Source organism: Patiria miniata, unplaced genomic scaffold (genome assembly GCF_015706575.1).
Source record: "Patiria miniata isolate m_02_andy unplaced genomic scaffold, ASM1570657v1 HiC_scaffold_7, whole genome shotgun sequence".
Lineage (NCBI taxonomy): Eukaryota > Metazoa > Echinodermata > Asteroidea > Valvatida > Asterinidae > Patiria > Patiria miniata.
Genome location: NW_024037074.1, coordinates 29,937,001 through 29,948,777, shown reverse-complemented (window position 1 = coordinate 29,948,777; position 11,777 = coordinate 29,937,001).

The window sequence follows — 11,777 nt, the reverse complement described above, 5'->3', positions numbered from 1 at the left end:
GCGAGCTTGGTAAGGTTAATTGCTCGTAGTGACTCTGAATAGTCAACTGCTCGGTACATAAGAATGATAAGAAAAGAGTTATGTAACAGCATTCATATAGCGCGATGCTGATGTATCTTTCGTGCAGCTATGAAACACAAAGTAACTCTCCCACTGCAGAAATAAGGATTATGTTTTAAACGCAAAGAGAAAAGCACCTAGTGAAGCAGCCTAGTTGTTAAGCTGTCTGACAGCGCACCCAGGGTTCGGGGTTCGAACCCGCTTGGTGTCATTTTTTGGTTTTGGATGCCCGCGGTTCTGTCACTTAAGAGTATTCCCCGTCGTCATTTATCAACAGAAGTTAGCTCGGTCGGTCGGTAGGTAAGCTGACTCACAAGTTGGGACTGTCTGCGAAGTCCAGGTTGGCATCTGCGTATAGGTACGGGGTCCTTTTGCTGACTCGGCAGCAAGGCTTAGGGTGCCACCTCGTTTCCTCCCTTTATGGTGCCTGACTTTCGAGTTACATGGATGGACAGGGAAGGAGGTGTGGTGGGCCGGATACCGAGTCCCGGAAGAGTTCTATATTGGAAGTCGGTAAGGGGCTCATTGAGTTAGGGTCATAAGTCCGACTCCTGAAGACTTGGCCATCGCCACATAACTTTTTGTTTTATTTTCTTTCTTTTCTATCGGAGGACAATATTGCAAGAATGATCAATTTGTTATATTGAGAGATTGCAATTGTACTGTAGTCGTTCGAATTTAATTTTTGAAATTGCTCAAAAATACAAAATTCAATCCAGCTATAATGTCGCAAAACTGCATGTACATGTTCAGTATCTTTGCGCATACCTTGTTTAGGCCTGTTCCCTTATCCCAGACTGCAGGGAGGGGGGGGGGGGGGGGTCTTTAAATCCTATATAGTGGAATGTTTGATATGCGAGCGCGAAGCCCTAAAGTTGTGGGGTCTTGGGACACTTAAGAGCCCTGGGAAATTTTTGGATTGCAGATGCTCTGTGGCGCAAATATCAAAATTGTAGCTTGACTCTCTATCAAAATATGCCCTCGTTATTTTGAGTCGTCACTAATAAGAATCAGCTTAATTCGTAACTGCCTGCGAGCGAGCACGTGCTTGAGTTTTGCACAGCTGTAGCTGTCAACGCCATTGTGACCGTTTTAGCCGATTTTCGGCTAACTTTGACAGATGCTTTTGTTAAAAAACGAGTTTGACAGAAAATTTGAACGGAATATTTTGGTGGATTAATTAAGGCAATACTACAACATCTGCGTGTGATTTTAAATGTTTATAGTGTATTTCGAGTTTTTCTGGGGAATTTGGCAGATCTTTGATAAATCTGACAGATTTTTGAAGTGCAGTTAGCAGAATTTTGCCATAACCGTACGGTCACCCTGGTCAACGCCCTTATATGAAGCGACTTCGCGCGGCAGCTTGTGCCGACATGACAGAATGTACAATCCTTTGCCATGCAGAACTTAATTTTAGCTATGCGGAGTTTTGAGCAGCGTTGTTTATTATTTACATTCTCCACTTTGTTTTTATTCCCTCTTCATTTCCCCTTCCATCTGCATTCTTCGGAACACTGGTGCCTAGGGCCTACGAAACACTTAATCTGGGCCTTGGTTTAAAGGTAGTCTATGTAATAGACCATGGTCCCGGTATAGCCGACCATGGTCTATGATTATGCGAACAGTGTTGGCGATTAATTATGCAACTATAAACTGCGTATGACTTCGAGAGAGGCGTGCGTCAACATCACGCCCACGATGAGGAGCATTTTTTTTTTTACAGGTGGTTGTATTACAAAAACGTGGCATCGAAATTGACCAATCACAGTCTTAGTCCTGATTAGTCTGGTTCCCCGACCTGACAATTTTCCCCGACGTCAACACGTCTAAATTGAAGGTCAGGCAGCCTCCGTGGCTAAAAATAAACATGACGACATCGACAACCTTTTTTCAAAGCTCGGCTTCGTTTTTAAATTAAATTAAAAAAAAAAAATCACTTGCTTCATATATCATGCAGTTATGATATACAGTTTTATAATTCTGTAAGAAACCATTCACTTATTTTCACCTGGAATCTTCAAAGTTAGACACCCAAATAGCACTGTTAGCAGGCGGAGCCGAATGGAGACCACGCCGAGTTTTGGAAAATGCCAGTAACGGTCGTCAAATCCAAACTAGTACATGACGCAGCAAAAAGTTCGCCCTCGTATACGATCCGAGTACAAAATCGTCGTTGAATTTCAAGTTTTCTAAATGAAAGCAATGGATATTAATTATGAACTATTTTTAAAGTTTTTAATAAGCAATTAGCAGTTAATAAAACCTATATTGTACTTGGAAATACTCGGGCACTATCCGATTGTCGACGAAATGAATTCGGCAAACTTCGGACATTTTCGGAAAAAGGAGGAATTCCTTCCGTTTTAGTCACGTGACATAAATTGTAAAACAATGTATTACCGGAGGCTACTGGACCTAAGATTTATCAGAAATAGTCAGAATCTTTTTGTCTGGGAACCAGACTAAGTCCTAATTTCGGAATGAAATGACGTCACGCATGCTTAGATGTATAAGACGTTCTACCGGAGATAGGCTGCGTGGAGAACGAGTGACACTCAGACTAGTTAAAAGGCGGATGCGTTCATGATTGATTGATGAGTTTCAAGAAGATGATGAAGAGAAGCAGGCTGAATGAGGGGAAAGCTGTGATGGGGCTTACTCACGAGTTGCCCATTTTTGTCGAGTTCCCTAAGGGTACTTCATTATATAATTGTTAACTGTTAAATGGGATGGCGCCAGACTATTTATGCAGGCACAATGCAGCCTTATTTTACGGTCATTTTTTTTTGTTCAATATGGCTTTAAACATTAGGGGATGTTAAATTATAAATTATAAATTATTCATTAAAGCAAACTGAAATTTATTATAAATGAACTTGCTTTCATTTCTCTTAGCAAGTTCCAAACATTAAGATTTTACCTAACTTTCAATTCAATATGGCCGACTTGTGAATAAGGCCCATGGAGTCCCTGTCAATCTCGGCTTGGCGATAGTGCAAGAGAGGTGGAGAAGGTGTGGTGTGCATGTGACAGCGCTTATGGCGCTCTTGCCTGCCACCAGGTTATTGTCGGCAAAACACCGGCTTACTGTCGGCAAAATGTCAACCGTCAGCTGCATCTAGAGTCGGACCGTATCGGGTCCTGTCTCCTTCTGAAAGCAACCCCTCATATTGGCTAAGGAGGTTAATTAGAACTGTACCTATACATGCAGGCCAGTAGATATGCCCAAAATTGCCTACACCAGTGAAATCGTGATTTCAAATGCCCTCAAATTATCCAGTATTATACTATTTTGTGGGCCATGAACTTGATGGGAGCAAGCGGGGAAAGAGGCGCGAGCTCGTATTCTGTAAAATTCAGATGAAATTGGGCCCTAAAATTGATCTATTTTGCAATGGAGCGCATGCATCATGTTTCAAAGTGCAACGCTTTTTAAAACGGTTATATAAGGTTTCAAAATTGTGTATCGCGGGCAGAAACATCAGCTCGATACTTGACCGAGATTTGGGAAATGACTTGATCAAAGTCATGCGCCCTCTCTGTGTTCAATTGGGTTGTTCGTTTTACAGTGGGAAAGTCTCGCGACATTACATTTCTCTTTGTGTGATCTTTTAAAAGTTCATAAACAAAGATATTGGAAGTGTAATAGTATACACACATAGACTGGCAATAGGTCACTACTGCACGTCTATGCGCCCCGAGGGACCGTGAGTGACCAGAAGAGGGTCCTATATTTCCCGAGGCCGAGGGTTGAGGGAAATAGGACCCTCTTCTGGTCACTCACAGGCCCGAGGGGGCATAGACATTCACTTTTCAGAGTTTTAAAATTGCAACGGCCAGCTTGCCGAAGGTCAGATCCACTAATAACCACTCCGATCCCCCTCGCCTCCAAATTTGGTTTAGGATCCAGGAGTGATCATAGTTGGTGTCAGGTGGGCTTCTATTTTGAGGGTTGATGGGGTTTAGGTACTGTGCCTAGGACCTACGAAAAATTTGGGGGCCTACGAAAACTTGAGGGGGGGGGGAGGCTACGCCTGCTGTCTGGTGCCAGACGACGCCTGATTTACGTTAGTAATTCCGCATTTTCATTGGTCAATTCACAGCGGGTAATGCATTATGCATGTCTACCAAATCGGTAGCCAAATGTAAAGAAAAACATAAGCGTTTTCCACGAGATGGTAAAGGCCATCGCGGCTTCGCCGCTCGTGCTAGTCTGTTTACGTGTAAGCATCCGGGGTGCGTCACGTGTCCGGGTAAGCGCGTGGGACTTGACTAAAGGCTATAAGGAACGGGGGAACATGTCGTACACCACGATTTTCTTCCCTGAATGAAAAAAATGTAGCCTACATTTGAATCTTTAGCTCAGAACAGCTGATTTAATGACTCCAAACTCGAAAAAGACGTTTAAATGATGATCTTGTGGTAAAACTTTGGCAGTCGTCAGAAATTACCTCAGATCGCACCACAGTGCGCCTAGAATTTTTTTTATTCAAACCCCACGCCGTTTAATTAGTACTGATCAAGATACATATGTATGTACCACCCCCATTTTTGAGAAGCTTTTGGGATGTCCAAGACCGGGCTTTGGTCAACCCCCCCCCCCCCCCCCCCCACACACACACACACACTCGCCGGCACAGATTTACGCCACTGGTCGTCATTGCACTCGCGTGTTCACGAATCTAATCATGCCACCGGCTGACATTAATATGACATTGTGTTATAATGCATCATTCCCTAAATACTTAATAGCGTAAGTACAAGAAAAGATGATTTTTTAAGAGAGCTGAATTAGAATCAAACAAACACAATTCCTTCGTAAATATTTATTTACGGGTCATTAGTTTGATATAAATATAATGAGGTAAGGGAAACTTGCTAGAATTTCACTCAATCAGCGCGATATATCATTGCCGGTCGAAAGTAGCGCGACGCGAAACAATAAGACAGAATAAGGACGAGCTTGGTAAAGTTAATTGCTCGTAGTGACTCTGAATAGTTAACTGCTCGGTACGTAAGAATGATAAGAAAAGAGTTACGTAACAGCATTCATGTGTATAGCGCGATGCTGATTTCGTGCAGCTTTGAAACACAAAGTAACTCTCCCACTGCGGAAATAAGGATTATGTTTTAAACGCAAAGAGAAAATCACCAAGTGAAACAGCCTAGTTGTTAAGCTGTCTGACAGCGGACCCAGGGTTAGGGGTTCGAGCCTGATTGTTGTCATTTTTGGTTTTGGATGCCCGCGGTTCTGTCACTTAAGAGTATTAATTCCCCTTCGTCATTCACCAACAGAAGTTAGCTCGGTCGGTCGGTAAGCTGACTCACAAGTTGGGACTGTCTGCGAAGTCCAGGTTGGCGTCTGCGTATAGGTACGGGGTTCTTTTGCTGACTCGGCAGCAAGGCTTAGGGTGCCACCTCGTTTCCTCCCTTTATGGTGCCTGACTTTCGAGTTACATGGATGGACAGGGAAGGAGGTGTGGTGGGCCGGGTACCGAGTCCCGGAAGAGTTCTATATTGGAAGTCGGTAAGGGGCTCATTGAGTTAGGGTCATAAGTCCGACTCCTGAAGACTTGGCCATCGCCACATAACTTTTTGTTTTATTTTCTTTCTTTTCTATCGGAGGACAATACTGCAAGAATGATTAATTTGTTATATTGAGAGCTTGCAATTGTACTGTAATCGTTCGAAATTAATTTGAGAAATTGCTTGAAAATACAAAATTCAATCCAGCTATAACGTTTTTATTTCATTGTCGCAAAACTGCATGTACATGTTCAGTATCTTCGCCCATACCTTGTTCAGGCATGTTCCCTATTTCCAGACTGCAGGGAGGGGGGGGGGGGGGGGTCGTTAAATCCTATATAGTGGAATGTTTGATATGCGAGCGCGAAGCCCTGAAGTTGTGGGGTCTTGGGACACTTAAGAGCCCCGGGAAATTTTTGGATTGCAGATGCTCTGTGGCACAAATATCAAAATTATAGCTTGACTCTCTATCGAAGTATACCCTCGTCATTTTGAGTAATCACTAATAAGGATCAGCTTAATTCGATACTGCCTGCGAGCGAGCACGTGCTTGAATTTCGCACAGTTGTAGCTGCCAACGCCACGGTGACCGTTTTAGCCGATTTTCCGCTAACTTTGACAGATTCTTTTGTTAAAAAACGAGTTTGACAGAAAATTTGAACGGAATTTTTTGGTAGATTAATTAAGGCAATACTACAACATCTGCGCGTGATTTTAAGTGTTTATAGTGTATTTCGAGTAATTTGGGGGAATTTGGAAGATTTTTGATAAATCCGACAGATTTTTGCCATAACCGTACGGTCACCTTGGTCAACGCCCTAATATGAAGCGACTTCGCACGTCAGCTTGTGTCGACATTACAGAATGTACAATCTTTCGCCTTGCAGAACTTAATTTTAGCTATGCGGAGTTTTGAGCAGCGGTGTTTATTATTTACATTCTCCACTATGTTCTTATTCCCTCTCCCTTTCCCCTTCCATCTGCATTCTTCGGAACACTGGTGCCTATGGCCTACGAAACACTTAATCTGGGCCTGAGTTTAAAGGAAGATATATGTAATAGACCCTGGCCCCGGTATAGCCGACCATAGTCTATGGTATGTGAACAGTTTTGGCGATTAAATATGCAACTATAAACTGCGTATGACCTCGAGAGAGACTGACCGATCAGCGGGCGCCTTTTATGCGAGCGCCCCGCGTGCGTCAACATCACGCCCACGATGAGGAGCATTTTTTTTTTTACAGGTTGTTGTATTACAAAAACGTGGCATCGAAATTGACCAATCACAGTCATAGTCCTGATATCGGAATGAAATGACGTCATGCATGCTTAGATATATCAGACGTTCTACCGGAGATGGGCTGCGTGGAGAAGGGGTGATACTCAGACTAGTTAAAAGGCGGATGCGTTCATGATTGATTGATAAGTTTCAAGAAGATGATGAGAGAGTCAGGCTGAATGAGGGAAAGCTGTGATGGGCTTTACTCACGAGTTGCCCATTTTTGTCGAGTTCCCTAAAGGTATTTCATTAAGTTAATCACTTCTTTTTTATTATTGACATCCATGTCTAATCGTTTTATTGGAATAATAATCCGTTTTAATCCTGGGAATTTGTGTTATCCCTCCCCGCCCATACCCTCCTCCCTTAACTTCCCACATAGCTGTTTTGTCGTATTGTGAACTTTTTAAGCCTAGAAACTTTTTAACCATTAACCTTTTATCAATTCTCTCTCATCCATTTGTATGTAATGTAAAGCAAATTTTTTTATGTGTAGTCTTGTGATGATTATATTTAATTCCATGTTTATCCAGTCGTTGGTCTTGGAATGATGTAATTCTATGTTTGTTCATATACCACTAGCTCCCCTCTCATCCTCTCCCCTTCCCAGCTTACCTTCTACGTACCTTAGGCTATGGAACTCTAAAAACAAGTGAACAATTTTTTTTTAAGTGCCTCCTCATAATTAATCACTTTTTTTATTATTGACATCCATATCTAAACGTCTTATTGGAATAATAATCTGTTTTAATCCTTGGAATTTGTGTTATCCCTCCCCGCCCACACCCTCCTCCCTTAACTCCCCACATAGCTTAATTTTTGTCCTATTGTGAGTTTGATGTTTTATGACAGTTATGTATTCCTTTGTCTTTTTTTTGTTTGTGTAAAGCAATTTTTTAAGCCTAGAAACTTTTTTACCCATAAACCTTTTATCATTCTCTCTCATCCATTTGTATGTAATGTAATGCACATCTTTTTATGTGTAGTCTTGTGATGATTATATTTAATTCCATGTTTATCTAGTCGTTGGTCTTGAAATGATGTAATTCTATGTTTGTTCATATTCCTTGTCTTACCTCCTCCCCTGTCATCCTCTCCCCTTCCCACCCTCTCCATTTCATGTTTTTTTACATTTCATGTTTTTCAATATTTTTGTCTTTCACTGCTCTTGTAAAGTAAAGTTTTGTTTTTAATGATTAAACATTGTAAATGTTCTTTACAATTCCGCTGCTGGCGGCGAAAGACATAATAATAAACCAATTAATAATAATAATAATGTTAACTGTTGAATGGGATGGCGCCAGACTATGGCGCTCTTGCCTGCCACCAGGTTATTGTCGGCAAAACACCGGCTTACTGTCGGCAAAATGTCAACAGTCAGCTGCATCTAGAGTCGGACCGTATCAGGTCCTGTCTCCTTCTAAAAGCGACCCCTCATAATGGCTAAGGAGGTTAATTAGAACTGTACCTATACATGCAGGCCAGTAAATATGCCCGAAATTGCCTACACCGGTGAAATCGTGATTTGAAATGCCCTCAAATTATACAGTATTATACCATTTTGTGGGCCATGAACTTGATGGGTGCAAGCGGGGAAAGAGGCGCGAGCTCGTATTCTGTAAAATTCAGATGAAATTGGGCCCTAAAATTGATCTATGCAATGGAGCGCATGCATCATGTTTCAAAGTGCAACGCTTTTTAAAACGATATATAAGGTTTCAAAATTGTGTATCGCGGGCAGAAACATCAGCTCGATACTTGACCGAGATTTGGGAAATGACTTTATCAAAGTCATGCGCCCTCTCTGTGTTCAATTGGGTTGTTCGTTTTACAGTGGGAAAGTCTCGCGACATTACTTTTCTCTTTGTGTGATCTTTTAAAAGTTCATAAACAAAGATATTGGAAGTGTAATAGTATACACATATACACTGGCAATAGGTCACTACTGCACGTCTATGCGCCCCGAGGGACCGTGAGTGACCAGAAGAGGGTCCTATATTTCCCGAGGCCGAGGGTTGAGGGAAATAGGATCCTCTCTTGGTCACTCACAGGCCCGAGGGGACATAGACATTCACTTTTCAGAGTTTTATAATTCAACTGTTTCAATTCAACAATTAACTCATAAGCAATTCAATTATGAGCAATTCAACAATTAAATGAACGATTTTAGTTACTCTAGATTCAGTTGTTGAGTTTGAGTTTTTTAGAGGGCAACCAGTCACAAATTTCGAGTATCTCCGGAAATGACGCGCGCGCGACGTTTTGACACGCGTCTAGTTCACGCTGACACAAATGTCATGCACTAGCCTATATTTGTGAATCACACGTGATCGTGTTTCAGCCAACCAGGATGAAGAACCAGCAAGAGGTGTGTTATAATATACAAATATTGAGTGGCTCAGAGTGAAAGGGGAGGTATTATCGCCAGGTAAAATCTGAACTTTTCCATGTCACGAGGCGAAGCCGAGTGGACTGTAAAAGTTTCCATTGTCCATTTGCTCATTTACCCTTAAAACTAGTTGGGATTTCTGGCCCTGGACTTGTATGTAGCGCCCCTGTATCAGGGCTAATAAAGGGTAAGATGTTTGGAGATATTTATGAAAAAAAAATCCCGCCAGGTAGTTAGGGGCGTATCGATCTGTAAACGGGCAGGGGGTGGGGAGAGATATCAAGAGGGGGTGTGCGAGGGCGCGTCGAATTCATGTCTGGCTGCGAGATCCCGGGGCAGCACCCGAGGAAATACATCCTACATCCTGATGCAATTTTCGAATACGTTTAGGAAATTACGCTTTCCATTTGTTATTTTTTACAACATTTTATGACTATCTTAACATTAGTCAGCGGCTGAACGGGGAGGGTTGGGGGTGTCGTAACTGTAACACACACCTTTAGATTGACAGCAAAGTCTTGAGGAGACAAGTATAGTGTTCAAAATAAGCCTGATTGTCCTCGTGCACAGAGGGCAATGGAAGTACAATGTACCAATTAAGTGTCTACTCAGAGACCTGTCGTTGTACCGTCGCGTCGATGGGTGCACACCGGTTAACAGGCCTAAATCCCTCAAAGTTATACCCTCAAATATTCTATATTAAAGAATTCTGAGCTTGTTGGATGCAATCGGGCTCGAAAATGCCCTTTCCCCCCCCCCCCCGTGTTGTGGAGGGACCATTTTTCTAGATGGCTACTTTTTTTGCTTTGGGAACAACATGGGTCGTCTTCTCCGGGGAATTTTTTTTCAAAAATTCAACAGTCAACCCACCAAAAATGAAAATAAAATTAAAGACGATATGTTGATCTTCCTTTTTCGGTGCAGCTTATATACCTGTGAGAGTTCTGAGTATTTTTAAAAGAATTTTGAAGTACGGGCATTTCGCACAAGTGTCTATGGAAATTTTAATACAGAAGTGTATCCCGAGCTGTCGTCACGTTGCGCCCTCTGTCGTCGTCACGACGCTCATTTCTCTGTACTGCTTGACAAGAATAAAATTGAGCTGCGAATAATATGAACCTATCATGGTTTTAATTTTAACATATTAGCTGGTAAGTCACGGCGGTCAAGAAATCCAGAATATAACATGCTGGTGTAATTTATCAAACCAATCCCCGGTGGATTGTCATGCGGAAGTTGGTAAATATCTTGTAGAGACCTATTCCGGAAATGCGGACATGTCAAACTTCCTCCACAAACCCAATGCAATTCGCACTTTGCTGTAAATCGTGTCAGTGTAGTAGTTCAGTTGCGCTATTTGTGGGTACCTCATCAAGTTACATTCAAGCAGTGCTGAATGCAAAACTTTAGTATGAGAAGTCGGAATTGACACTTTACATAGTTTCACCGTTAAGGTGGTAATTTCAAGGGCGTCGCTAGATAAGTGTGGGGGCGTGACACCATAGTTGTGGTCGGCTAAATCGTTGTCCTGCAAGCAACATTGTGTGTCCAATCGAACGTGCGTCTGTGTGAAGATGTTGTGAAGCCCCCCCCCCCCCCTTCCCGTCCCAGTCCCCCCCCCCCCTCCGCTGTTTGGAATTGCAAAGGGATTCGTTCGTGAAGAAAAATTACATCTTTTAGCACAACTGTTGACAAACTTGTTGTCACACCCCCCACCAGTTCAACGAGGGTTGGCGAAATATATGAGGCATAGTGAAATATTGAAGTGAATTGTTCCGTATTAATGCTTGCTTGTGATGTTTTCCTCCCAAAATCAGATCTTATAACTGCGGTACGATAATACTGTTCAAATGTATAGACTCATCCGGGCACTATCACTTCAATCACGACGGCCCCTGTCAATGGCGAAAGCATTATGCTAGCTATTGTTCAGCTATTCCATCACGGGGCAGTTGCTTTGTACAACATTGTGCATATTTCTTTTTCCAATGAAGGGGCCTCGCGAGTGTACAGTGATCACGTGCACGGGTTCGTCTATATGCATGCAATTCAATAGCACCAAGTGCAACGAACATCCGCATAAATCACGGCCGGTATACGTCATGTTTCAATCCACCAAACAGAGTTAGTCACCCAACAAATCGGTGATCACAAGCAAGTGGTCTGTGATTGACATGTTGTGTGTGTCAATCACATGTCACGTGTTTTGGATGTGTCACCGACATAGCGCTCAGTCCACCAATAAGATGCGGCTATTTCAGTGTCGGTGGTCCACGTTTTGATCGTGAGTATAATAGCCTCAACGGCAACAGCATTATCTTGAGTCTCATTAATACGAAGCGATTAAGTGATTTGAGATTGACAGCGCGCAGGGGCCAATCACAAACCGGGCCAAGCCATTAAGTCACTGATCAGGAAATCAATGGTAATATTTAAGACAGCAGTGGCCACTTCACTCCTCACAACGACCGAAACTCATCTTCACCTTCAGACGAAAACCCGAGAGAGAACTGATTGCAA